This window comes from Furipterus horrens, unplaced genomic scaffold, assembly GCF_987537825.1.
Source record: "Furipterus horrens unplaced genomic scaffold, mFurHor1.1.pri manual_scaffold_12, whole genome shotgun sequence".
Lineage (NCBI taxonomy): Eukaryota > Metazoa > Chordata > Mammalia > Chiroptera > Furipteridae > Furipterus > Furipterus horrens.
In genome coordinates, this window is record NW_028327182.1 from 55049861 (window position 1) to 55063918 (window position 14058).

The 14058-nt window shown below is 43.8% G+C and overlaps 1 protein-coding gene and 2 pseudogenes across 2 annotated transcripts in view; 2 read left to right on the forward strand and 1 right to left on the reverse strand.

Moving 5' to 3' along the window:
- The window catches only part of STK24 (serine/threonine kinase 24), a 173008-nt gene that overhangs the window by 135681 nt on the left and 23269 nt on the right, over positions 1–14058 (reverse strand). The window lies entirely within an intron of this gene.
- LOC149996210 (ribosomal protein S6 kinase alpha-1 pseudogene) lies at positions 1594–4601 on the forward strand (annotated as a pseudogene).
- Positions 10995–12745, forward strand: LOC149996211 (serine/arginine-rich splicing factor 6 pseudogene; annotated as a pseudogene).

Sequence of the window (14058 nt, forward strand, 5' to 3'; positions counted from 1 at the left end):
TGAAACAGTAATCAAAAATCTCCCGGCCAACAAAAGCCATGGACGGGATGGCTTCACAGACGAATTTTACAAAACATTTAGGAAAGAATTAACTCCTACCCTCCTCAAACTATTCCAAAATACCCAAGAAGAGGGAAAAATCCCAAACTCTTTCTATGAAGCCCGTATTACCCTAATTCCAAAACCGGGCAAGACACGACAGAGAAAGAAAACTACAGGCCAATATCACTGATGAATATAGATGCTAAAATCCTCAACAAAATATTGGCAAACAGGATCCAGCAATACATCAAAAAGATCATACACCACGATCAAGTGGGATTCATCCCAGGGATGCAAGGATGGTTTAACATTCACAAATCAATAAATATAATACATCACCTAAACAAAATGAAAGACAAAAATCACATGATCATATCAATAGGTGCAGAAAAAGCTTTTGATAAAGTACAACACCCATTTATGATGAAAACACTCAGCAAAATGGGTATAGAGGGAGCATACCTTAACATAATTAAGGCTATATATGAGAAGCCTGAAGCCAACATCATACTCAATGGACAAAAACTGAAAGCATTCCCCCTGAGATCAAAAATACGACAAGGCTGTCCACTCTCTCCACTCCTATTCAATATAGTGTTGGAAGTCCTAGCCACAGCAATCAGACAAGAAAAAGAAATAAAAGGCATCCAAATTGAAAAAGAAGTAAAACTATCATTATATGCAGATGACATGATAGTATACCTAGAAAACCCTATAAACTCCACTAAAAGACTACTCGGCTTAATAAGTGAATTTGGCAAAATAGCAGGACACAAAATAAATATACAGAAATCTAAGGCATTTCTATACACCAACAATAAAATATCAGAGACAGAGACAAAAAAGAAAATACCATTTACTACAGCAAAAAGAAAAATAAAGTACCTCGGAGTAAACTTAACCAAAGAGATAAAAGACCTGTACTCTTAAAACTACGTAACATTGAAGAAAGAGAAAGAAATTAAGGAAGATACAAATAAAGGGAAGCAAATGCCATGTTCTTGGATGGGAAGAATCAACACCATCAAAATGGCCATACTACCCAAAGCAATTTACAGATTCAATGCAATCCCTATTAAAATACCAATGACATATTTCACAGACCCAGAACAAATACTCCAAAAATTCATATGGAACCAAAAGACCCCAAATAGGAAAAGCAATCTTGAGACAGAAGAACACAGCAGGAGGAATCACAATACCAGACATCAAACATTACTACAAAGCCACTGTGATCAAAACAGTCTGGTATTAGCTTAAGAACAGACATATAGATCAATGGAACAGAATAGAGAGTCCAGACATTAATCCAGGAATATATGGTCAACTAATATTTGATAAAGGAGGAGGGAACATAAAATGGAGAAGAGCCTCTTCAGCAAATGGTGCTGAGAGAACTGGACAGGGACATGCAAAAAAATGAAACTCGAGCGGCAGCGGTGGTGGCAGCGCGGTCAGTCCAGCTGCAACGCGAGGGTCTCAGATGGGGGCACGCGGGGGCGCAGAACCGGGGCCACGGGATCCCGGAGGCGGTGCGGCCGGGCCCCGCCCACCCGCCGGAGGAGCGTGAGCAGCCCGGGGACGGCGCGATGCCGCTCGCTCAGCTCAAGGAGCCCTGGCCGCTCATGGAGCTGGTGCCGCTGGACCCAGAGAATGGACAGGCCTCAGGGGAAGAAGCTGGACTTCAGCCGTCCAAGGATGAGGGTGTCCTCAAGGAAATCTCCATCACACATCACGTCAAGGCTGGCTCTGAGAAGGCTGATCCATCCCATTTTGAGCTGCTCAAGGTTCTGGGCCAGGGATCCTTTGGCAAAGTCTTCCTGGTATGGAAAGTCACCCGGCCTGACAGTGGGCACCTATATGCCATGAAGGTACTAAAAAAGGCAACATTGAAAGTGCGTGACCGCGTTCGGACCAAGATGGAGAGAGACATCCTGGCAGATGTAAACCACCCATTTCTGGTGAAGCTACACTATGCCTTCCAGACCGAGGGCAAGCTCTATCTTATTCTGGACTTTCTACGTGGCGGAGACCTCTTCACGCGGTTCTCCAAAGAGGTTATGTTCACGGAGGAGGACGTGAAGTTTTACCCGGCTGAGCTGGCTTTGGGCCTGGATCACCTGCATAGTCTGGGCATCATTTACAGAGATCTCAAGCCTGAGAACATCCTTCTGGATGAGGAGGGCCACATCAAACTCACCGACTTTGGCCTGAGCAAGGAAGCCATTGACCATGAGAAGGCGGCCTATTCCTTCTGTGGGACAGTGGAGTACATGGCCCCTGAGGTCGTCAACCGCCAGGGCCATACCCACAGTGCAGATTGGTGGTCCTATGGGGTATTGATGTTTGAGATGCTGACGGGCTCCCTGCCCTTCCAGGGGAAGGATCGAAAGGAGACCATGACACTGATTCTTAAAGCAAAGCTAGACATGCCCCAGTTTCTGAGCACAGAAGCCCAGAGCCTCCTGCGGGCCCTGTTCAAGCGGAATCCTGCAAACCGGCTCGGCTCCGGCCCTGAGTGGCAGAGGAAATCAAGCGGCATGTTTTCTACTCCACCATTGACTGGAATAAACTGTACTGTCGTGAGATCAAGCCACCCTTCAAACCAGCCTTGGCACAACCTGATGACACCTTCTACTTCGACACTGAGTTCACATCCCGTACACCAAAAGATTCCCCAGGCATCCCCCCCAGTGCTGGTGCCCATCAGCTGTTCCGTGGCTTCAGCTTCGTGGCCACCGGTATGATGGAGTACGACAGCAAGCCTCGGACCATACAGGCACCACTGCACTCAGTGGTACAGCAACTACATGGGAAGAACCTGGTTTTCAGTGATGGCTACGTGGTAAAGGAGATGATCGGTGTGGGCTCCTACTCCGTGTGCAAGCGCTGTGTCCACAAGGCCACGAATACGGAGTATGCTGTCAAGGTCATCAATAAGAGCAAGCGGGATCCCTCAGAAGAGATTGAGATTCTTCTGCGGTACGGGCAGCACCCCAACATCATCACTCTAAAAGATGTATACAATGATGGCAAACACGTGTACCTGGTGACAGAGCTGATGCGGGGCGGGGAGCTGCTAGACAAGATCCTACGGCAGAAATTCTTCTCGGAGCGGGAGGCCAGTTTTGTCCTGCACACCATCAGCAAGACTGTGGAGTATCTGCACTCCCAGGGAGTTGTGCACAGGGACCTCAAGCCAAGCAACATCCTATACGTGGACGAGTCTGGGAACCCTGAGTGCCTGCACATTTGTGGCTTCGGCTTCGCCAAGCAGCTGCGGGCTGAGAATGGGCTCCTCATGACACCTTGCTACACCGCCAGCTTTGTGGCACCTGAGGTGCTGAAGTGCCAGGGCTACGATGAAGGCTGTGACATCTGGAGCCTGGGCATTCTGCTGTACACCATGCTGGCAGGATACACTCCATTTGCCAATGGACCCAGTGACACACACCAGAGGAAATCCTGACCCGGATCGGCAGTGGGAAGTTTACCCTCAGTGGGGGAAATTGGAACACAGTTTCAGAGAGAGCCAAGGACCTGGTGTCCAAGATGCTACACATGGATCCTCACCAGCGCCTCACAGCTAAGCAGGTCCTGCAGCACCCATGGATCACCCAGAAAGACAAGATTCCCCAGAGCCAGCTGTCCCACCAAGACTTACAGCTCGTGAAGGGAGCCATGGCAGCTACATACTCTGCACTCAACAGCTCCAAGCCCACCCCTCAGCTGAAGCCCATCAAGTCATCTATCCTGGCACAGCGGCGGGTGAGGAAGCTGCCGTCTACCACCCTGTGAGAGGCCAAGGCATCCAGGCGGCAGGGCAGTGCTAGCTCAGCGGAGGTGCATACTTCTCAGAGAGAGAGTAGGCCTGAGTCCCAGGGCCAGAGGGAGCAGAGCCCCAAGGGGCCCAGGAAGCAGCCAGCCCAGATCACCCCAGTGAGGGTGTGAGAAGTGCCTTCTTAGTCCCAAGAACAGACTCTTCTCAGCTCAGGCTTTGCTGGTTGAAATCGATTCACTGTATAAACTCTTACCGTTTTTAAGGAAAAATGACATCAACCATCATGGATTTCTACAAGATCCATTTGCCTTTCTGGGAGGAGAAGTAGCCAGTGCAACCCCAGGAGGGATACTGAGTACACTAGGGCTCTCTATGGCTGAGACTCCTTAGAGCAGTCTGGGGGTCCTAACCTGGGAATCCTATGATTGGCTATCTGTAGCCATCTGCACCCACGTCAGAGGCAGTCCAGCATCAACTTCCAGAGCCCTTGGCTGTTTAGCAGAATTTGCTCTATCCCCATCAGCTCCTTTTCCGTACTGTTCTGCTGGGGGGTCTGGAGCCACTTCCTGCTAGCGGAGAGGACCAAGGCCCCGTGGCTCCCAGCTCCAGGCACCAGCATCCACATCCACCCCTCCAGTGGGTCCCCTGCAGTTAAGGTGGGCTGCTCCCAGAGAAGGATCCGGAATGCACTTTTTGACTGACTTCTGTTGGAGTCTGCCACAGGAGAGAGTTGAAAGGAGGCCTGTGGGGTGGTCCAAGACAGGCAGGGGCTTTTTTTCATTTTTTCCTCAGCTGGTAATTCAGGGTTCATCTATTCATGGCCTTTCTAATAAACTTACAGTTGAGTTGAAAAAAAAATAAATACGAAACTCGACCACCAACTTACACCACACACGAGAATAAACTCAAGATGGATCAAAGACTTAAATGTAAGCCGTGACACCATAAAAGTCCTAGAGGAAAACATAGGCAGGAAAATTTCAGATATCCCACATAACAATATTTTCACGGATACATCTCCTAAGGCAAGAGAAATAAAGGAAAAAATAAACAAATGGGACTACATCAAACTAAAGAGTTTCCGCTCAGCAAAAGAAAACATCAGCAAGATGAAAAGGAAACCAACCATATGGGAAAACATATTTGACAATGATATCACAGACAGGGGACTGATCTCCAAAATATATAAAGAGCTTATACGACTCAACATCAGGAAAACAGACAACCCAATTAAAAAATGGGCAAAAGAACTGAACAAACATTTCTCTGAAGAGGACATTCAGAAGGTTCATAGATACATGAAAAAATGCTCAACATCACCAGCCATCAGAGAGATGCAAATAAAAACCACAAGGAGATACCACTTTACACCAGTCAGAATGGCCATCATCAACAAATCAACAAACAACAAGTGCTGGCGAGGATGTGGAGAAACGGGAACCCTACTGCTCTGTTGGTGGGAATGCAGACTGGTGCAGCCACTATGAAAAACAGTATGGAATTACCTCAAAAAAAACTAAAAATTGAACTCCCTTTTGAACCAGAGATTCCACTGCTAGCATTATACCTGGAAAATCCTAAAACCCTAATTCAAAAGAACTTATGCACCCCCATGTTCATAGCAGCACTGTTTACAATAGCTAACTGCTGGAAACAGCCCAACTGCCCATCTGTAGATGAGTGGATCAAAAAACTGTGGTACATCTACACAATGGAATACTATGTAGCAGAAAGAAAGAAGGAACTCCTGCCATTTGCAACAACATGGATGGAACTAGAGAGAATTATGCTTAGTGAAATAAGCCAGGCAAAGAAATAAAAATACCATATGATATCACCTAATACAGAAAACTAAAGAACAACATAAACAAACGAACTAAATAGGACAAGGAGCAGAATAACAGTCAATAGGCGGGAGGGGGAGGGAGAGAAGGGGGATTAAAGAAGGGTTTAGTCAAGGAACATGTATAAATGACTCATGGACATGGAAAACGGGGAGGGATATTATTGTGGCAGAAGGGGTGGGCTGGGTGGGGGGGGGAGCAATGGGGGGAAAATGGGACAACTGTAATTGAAAAAAATCAAAAAATAAAATTAAAAGAAAAAATGCCCACAATAAAGGAAATATATATGTCATCTCAAAAAAAAAAAAAGAAAAGAAAGAAATATTGCACAGGACCAGTTCTGCACCAAGAAAAGTAAAGAAAATTCATCTCCTCCAACCCTTGTACCAACTAGTTCCCTGCTCTGCTCTCAGAACCATAAACTTAACTCTTTATATTATAGTTCAGTTACGCTTCTCTAGCCTAACCTCTCAACTTAACTACATTTTATTTCTACAAGAAAACATAGTGGACTTCTAACCAACAAACTTAAAAATGAAATCTGAAATGCAGCTGGGAACTACCCATATTTTAAACTTTTATTTGACACACGGAAAATTTTGCTTCTTTTTGCATCAAACTATTAACCATGGTGATGACACGAATAAATTACAATCAAAATATCCCTTGTTAATTTTTCTGTTTTATAAAATACTATGAGGTAATGGTCAAAGTGCACACTTCAGTTTCTCAGCTTAAAATAGCAAAGATCTTCATGACACAGTCTGACAACACTTCCTCTTTTTCTTATATTGTACTTCTAGACAAGTTTCCATGTCTGTGTTACTCTCCCAAGAGTTAATCAAATAACTAAAACTCTATAAAGAAAACCTTTTTAATTTGAAGGAAAATAAAAGCAAATGTTCCAGCAAAATTCAGAAATGCTAACTTCTCATGTTATTACCTTATATTTTTCCTTATGTTTTTTTATTAATTTTATATATATCCATATATATAAACATTGATATATATATAGATATATAGTAGAAGGGTACTCATACAGGTCTGTGTCCCTCATCGAAAATTCTGAAAATTAAGTTATTCATAACTTCTTTGAGGGAAGATCTAAACCTGTCTAAACCATCTAGCAGGAACAAATGTGGGGCAGACTCATAGTCTCAGTGCTAACAAACACCCACTGTTCCAACCCCACGGGGTGGCTCCATGCAGCCAGGCCTACCATGTCCTGTCTTCAATAGTGTCACCACTATTGCCAGCAGTCCCTCACTAATGCAGGCACCTTGCACAGGCAGAAAACATGTATTATCTCAATGACTACTGCCCCCATCTCTTAAAATATACACAACATGAAAGTGTTAAAAAGCAGACTGGTCCCATTTGGGGGTAAATATTCATAAAGCAGCAATTTTAAGTCATAGTATCTGCGCCTATCATAAACCTGAAATGTCCATGTCCTCTACAACTTTTCATAACAACAGGATATAAAGGCTCCTTTAGCCCTGACCAGTGTGGCTCAGTTGGTTGGGTATCATCTGCAAAGTGAAAGTGGGTTGTGGGTTCAATCTGGTCTGGTCGAGGCGCATACAAGAGGCAACCAACCTATATTTCTCTCTCACATCTATGCTTTTCTCCCTTTGTCCTCCTCTTCCCCTCTCTAAAAATAAATAAATAAAATATTTTGCTTAAGGCTATTTTACAACTAGAGTATTTATCACATACACAATGTATTCGTGTGAAGGACAATTAAGAAGAACATAATATAGCCAGGCAGAATTACCCATTCATCTTCCTCAGGCCCCTCAGGCTGTTAATGAAGGGAGTGGTTTTGTAGTTCCAAGTTAATGCTCACAGTTTTGTGTGCGCTGGCGAGTGCACACAAAGTCCTTGTGGGCGCCAGTCCACAGTAGCATCCCCTGTTTACAATACAACTGGGCAAAGGTCAAGGAGCCCAGGGTAGATTTGTAGTACCACTGGGTAAATAGTCTAGCTTATCAATATAAGCAAAGCAATTAACTACAAAAACCTCATTAAATAACAATAAGAGTGTTTTCGAATAATACTGCTGGGAAAGAGAAAGAATAATTTTTTTTTCCCCCAAAGGCAAAAGAAAGCAACCAGATTATTCTTTCTAACCAACAGAGCCAAACAGAGATTTGCTTCTGACTATAACTCTGTGTCCAAAGGAGTCAAGGGTAAGTCAGTCAACACATTAAAATAATCATCAGGAAAACTGTATAGAAATAGAGGACAATATTTATGATCCCCTTCTGAATGGAAAACATAAAAGTGCACCTTTGTATGATGGCAATTACTTGAAGATACGTATATACATAAACAACAACTAGAAAAAAAAACAAAACAGAAAGCAGCTATTACAGATTCCATTTGCTTTAAAAATAATTTAATGGAGAGTAAAGTGTTTTTCTAGTGAGAAGAAAAATGTTCCCATTCCTGTACCCATCTCCAACCCCCCACACCCTCTTCACATTATTTTTTTAAGTATATTTTATTGAATATGCTGTTACAGTTGTACCAATTTCTTTTCCCTTTGCTCCCCTCCACTGAGTAACCCTCTCCCCTCCAGCAATCCCACCCCCTGCTTAGTTCATGTCCATGGGTCATGCATATAAGTTCTTTGGCTTCATCCTTTCCTATATTATTAACTTACCCCTGTCTATTTTGTACCTACTAATTATGCTTCTTAATCCCTGCACCATTTCCCAATTTCTCCTCCTTCCCCCTACCAGCTGATACTCCTCCAAAAGATCTCCATAGCTATGATTCTGTTCCTATTCCAGTTGTTTGCTTACATTGTTTTTATTTTTTCAGATTCTGTTGTTGATAGTAGTGCATTTACTGTCATTTTAATGTTCATAGTTTTGATCCTCTTTTTCTTAAATACATCCCTTTAAAATTTCATATAATAAGGGCTTGGTGATGACAAACTCCTTTCGCTTTACCTTGTCTGGGAAGCACTTTATCTGCCCTTCCATTCTAAATTATAGCTTTGCTGGATAGGGTAATCTTGGTTATAGGTCCTTGCTTTTCATTACTTAGAATACTTCCTGCCAGTCCCTTCTTGCCTACAAAGTTTCTTTTGAGAAATCAGCAGATAAGTCTTAAGGGAACCCCTCTGTAGTTTCATTTCTCTTGCTGCTTTGAAGATTCTCTCTTTATCTTGAAACTTTGGCATTTTAATTATGATGTGTGTTGGTGTGGTCCTCTACGGGTCTAGCTTGTTTGGGATTCTCTGTGTTTCCTGGACTTGTATGCCTATTTCCTTTGTCAATTTGGGAAGTTTTCCTTCATCATTGTTTCACATAAGTTTTCGATTTCTTGCTCTTCCTCTTCTCCTTCTGGCACCACTATGATTCGGATGTAGGCATGTTTAAAGTTGTCCCAGAGGTTCCTAACCCTCTCATTTTTTTTTTTTTTCAGTTCTTGTTTCTTCATTCTGTATTAGGTGACTCTTTATTTCTTCCTTACATTCCAAATCATTGATTTGAACCCCAGTTTTCTTCCCTTCAGCATTGTTTTCATGTGTATTTTCATTCGTTTCACTTAGCCTAGACTTCACTTCTTCCCTTATGCCCTTGCAATACTCAAGCATATCTGTCAAGCCTGTGAGCATCTTTACCACCAGTGTTTTGAACTCTGCATCTGTTAGGTTGGCTATCTCCTTGTCTGTTAGGCTGGCTATCACTTCGTCAATTAGTTCTCCCACTGGAACCTTGATATGCTCCTTCTTTGGGCCATACTTCCATCTCCTCAACATGACAGACTCCTGTGTTTGCCTCTGTTTCTCAGGTAGAGCTACTGCACCTGTTACGTTGTAAAGTGTGGAGCCTTAGGTATTCCTCAATGCTGGTCGACCCATTTCACCACGTTGTGGACTTGTATATGAGGGAGGGGTCTCAGAGGGAACAATTCCGCTTTCTCAGCACTCGTCCCTTTTCCAGACACTTCTCTCACTTCCCATATGGGACTGGTGCCTCTCTAGCTGTTGCCGTGGCCATGGTTCCCTGAGTGAGTGGGCCTGTAGACATTTTAGGACCATGGGGGCCCTCTAAACAAACAGACTCTGCCGAGAGACTGGTACTTTCTTCTCTGCCCTCAACCCCCACTGGTTTGCACAGTCAGAAGCAATGAGGCTTTATTTTCCCTGGAGCTGGAACCGTCAGCTGCGCGGTCTGGTCTGGAGCTGGGAGTGCTCCCCAGGTGTCCCTCCAGGCTATTATTATGTGTGATTGCACTGGCCTTTCTGCTGCTGTTACAGAACCCCTGGGCTGCTCCAATTGAAAACAAACCCACGGGCTCTTTAGTTAGGGGCCCGATTGCCCGCCGCCAAAATTATAACTCTCAATACCAGAGTTTGGTGAAAAGAAAAAGAATTGTTTATTTAACAGTTATATAGATTTAGTTATTTGCGGATTTCTGTTATTAAGTCTTATGCTCTTTAAAACACCCACAAACACATATCCTTGCCTCCCTCCCCTTCCAAACCAGGCTAGTTTTAGGAAAGTCAGAGAAACCGTTTCCCTACTTTCCAAACACAGTTCAGCTAGTTTACTAGCAGCTGCCAATCATTCAATCCTGATTGGGGAGGTCCTTTCTGTGCTGTGGTGCCCTCCAGCTCTCAATGCAGAACCACCTGGATTCTCAGCCTCCTTGCAAACTGCCTTCTTCCTGCAAACCGTGTGGATCTTCTCTCCTTCTCAAAACTGCATGGCAAGAGCCTCTTAAAGCAGCCTGGAGACCCCTTCTCCAAGCCACATGGAGAAGGCCCCTTCACCAAGCCACGTGGAGGGAGCACACGAGAGAGCGAGAGCGAGAGAGCCCGAGAGCTAGAGTGAGAGCCCGAGTCAGAGCGCCAGAGCGAGGGCGCGAGCCAGAGAGCGAGAGTCCCAGAGTGAGAGCACGAGTGAGAGCCAGAGAAAGTCAGAGAGCGAGAGTCTGAGAGCGAGAGTCTCAGAGAGAGAGCACGAGCGAGAGCCAGAGAGAGTCTCAGCTAAAATGTCTGCAGCTGCTTATATATCCCTGACTGCGTCATCTGACGCAGTGGGCGTTGCAAACAGTTCTGACCATTCACAGGTCCTTACGTAGGCTCTGTGTGCTTTCTCCATACCGTCCCCTGGTTCAAGACTCCTCCCATCTGCCTGAGGCTTTGGATGCATTAAAGCCATTTGCATAAGAAAGACACTAGATTGTGTGGCTGGACTTGGCCTCCGCTGCTGCGAAAGGCGCATGTTTGGGCTTTTGACATCCCGGCACCCGCATCGCGGCTTCTACCTTACAGTCCACCTTTCGACAGTCAGCCCTCGGGCCCCTCCCCCGCCACGGACATGCCGCGCATCTACATAGGACGCCTTAGCTACCACGTCAGGGAGAAGGACATTCAACGCTTTTTCAGTGGTTATGGTCATCTCCTCGAAATAGATCTTAAAAATGGGTACGGCTTCGTGGAGTTCGAGGACTCCCGCGACGCCGACGACGCCGTTTATGAGCTGAACGGCAAGGATCTCTGCGGGGAGCGCGTCATCGTGGAACATGCTCGGGGCCCGCGCCGCGATCGCGACGGCTACAGCTACGGAAGCCGCAGTGGTGGAGGTGGATACAGCAGTCGGAGAACTTCTGGCAGAGACAAATATGGACCACCTGTTCGTACAGAATTCAGGCTTATTGTAGAAAATCTTTCTAGTCACTGCAGCTGGCAAGATTTAAAGGATTTCATGAGACAAGCAGGTGAAGTAACCTATGCAGATACTCACAAAGAACGCACAAATGAAGGAGTAATTGAGTTTCGCTCCTACTCTGACATGAAGCGTGCTCTGGATAAACTAGATGGTACAGAAATAAATGGCAGAAATATTAGGCTCATTGAAGATAAAGCTCGATCAAGCCATAGGCGGTCTTATTCTGGAAGCAGGTCAAGGTCACGGTCTAGGAGGAGGTCACGAAGTAGGAGTCGCAGGAGCAGCCGCAGTAGATCACGAAGTGTCTCAAAAAGTCGCTCCCGATCCAGATCTCGGAGCAAAGGTCGATCACGTTCTCGGTCAAAAGGCAGGAAATCTAGATCAAAGAGCAAATCGAAGCCCAAATCTGACCGAGGGTCTCGTTCACGCTCTCGAAGCAGGTCTAAGGATGAGTATGAGAAATCTCAAAGCAGGTCTCGTTCTCAATCTCGTTCCCCCAAAGAAAATGGAAAAGGTGATATAAAGTCAAAGTCTAGATCGAGGAGCCAGTCTCATTCCAAGTCTCCCCTACCTGCTCCACCCTCAAAGGCTCATTCTGTGTCCCCTCCACCAAAAAGAGCTTCAAGATCCCGTTCTAGATCCCACTCAAAGTCAAGGTCACGGTCCAGATCAAGTTACAGAGATTAATCCAGAACTCTATGTTCTTTGCACACTATTATGGAACACTTTCCTACTTGCTTAGGCAGTTACTCTTCCATGTTTGTACTGGGCCTCTCCTACAAGAGGAATCTCCTGAAAACAAGGGCACACAGAAATTTGTGGGCAAATTTGATGAAAAAGAAGGGGTTCTAAAGAAATGATGGCATGAAGACCTCTTCCCTTCTTTGTAGAATTAAGATAACTTTGATTTTATAGCTTTTGAGCTAAAATAACTTTTGTAAAGATTAAGCTCATTTAGATTTTTTTTTTTTAAGTATTTCAGCAGGATCTGCTGCAGGGGTTTTGTTTTATTTGTTTGCTTTTAAATTTAAACAGTTTCAAGCTTTGGATACTTAAGGCTTTAGAGGGAAAACCCATTTTTCAATTATGTTGGCTTTTTATAAAGCCTAAGTTATATAAGATTTCGATAAAAGTTTGTTACCAAGATGATTGCCTTATTGAATAGGTCACTATTAATTCCTTTAAATACTGATACCTGCTGTTTGCGGAAACAGTGTAAATTCTGCTTAAGTGTAAAACAAGGAAAGCCTCAAACCAGCAATAAATTATTCAATTTGGATAAAATTATTTTGTTGTTAATCAGATTTGCCACGGTCATTGTATCTGCCCATTTAACAAGTTAAGTTAAAAATAATAAAATATTTTGTAGTCGATCTGTTATACAATTTTGCCTAAATTAATGGATTTTAAATAATGAAACCTTTCTTTACTTTGATACTTTTTAATTTAGATGTTTATAAGAAATGGGTTTTTTATTTTTTACAATATGAACAGAATTTCAGAGAAGAAACTGGTGCCTGTAATTATAGTTCATTGCTTTGCCGATTCAAAAGAACAGAAGTTAATGACTTGAGAGGCAAGCCTCTGCTGCTTTTCAGAATTTAGTGTTTAAGAATTTAAGGACAAGTTAGTTTTAAGACTTGGCTTTGACCAAAGTTCTCTTGTTTTTAAGGAAAGAACAAACGCTTGTAGAAGGAGAGGGTGGGGAATATTACCAGGTGAATTTAACTCTCTAAAAGTATGCAACATCCTCATGTTAAATGTTATATCACATCGTGTAATAGGTTTATCCACATTTTTAGCTGGGTAGTGGATATAGGTAAATTACTGCACTTGTAAAAATTTTCTAACAATAATAGCAAAGACCAGCTTCCTAAAAATCTAGTTTTATTTCATACCTGTGGACCTGCATCATTAGACAACTAAACCACTGGAGCATTGGGCCACTTGAGAACAGTTGACTGATAAAATGTTTAGTTTCTTGCTAACTTGTGAGTTGAATCCAACAGTCTCTACAACATGCCACATGTTGATCTCTGACTAGATGGTGTATTAAGCTGATGGAGAGCAAAAGAGAAGTGAGCAGCATCTTGAGTCCCCTTTCTTTGACCTGTTTATTGATACACCATAGTGCCTTTATGGCAAGTTTAAGTCCTACCTGCTCCTGTGTTACCATCTTTGATCTTTGGTATCTTTCTCCCATTTTGTTAACCTATTTTTTGCTTTATCTCAATAAAATGCTTACTGAGGGAAAAAAAAAAAAAAAAAGAAAGACACTAGCCACCAGCCTCAGGCATGTGGAGGCATTCCAAAAGCTGCTTCCTTCTCCCCATCCCCCAGCTGCAAGCTCTGGGGATTTTTGGACTCCCTTGTTTCTGTAACACTGCTGCTGCCTCCACACCACATCCTCTCCACCCCTCCTACCTGTCTGGGTATTTCTTCTTTATATCTTTGTATGTTGGACTTCCATGCAGCTCCATTTTATGGAACTTCTGGTTGTCTCTAGTTTTGAGGTAGCTGTATTCCTTCTTAGTAGTGGAGGGAGACACAGCATGTCTACCTACACCTCCAACTTGTCCGTAAGTCCTCAGAACCCCACATCATTTTTAATAGATTATTCAGACAATATGGCCAGGATAGGAAATGGGGCTCAAACACTGTAGCAGATAAGCAATTGAGGGCTTTTCCGCTGGGTTTC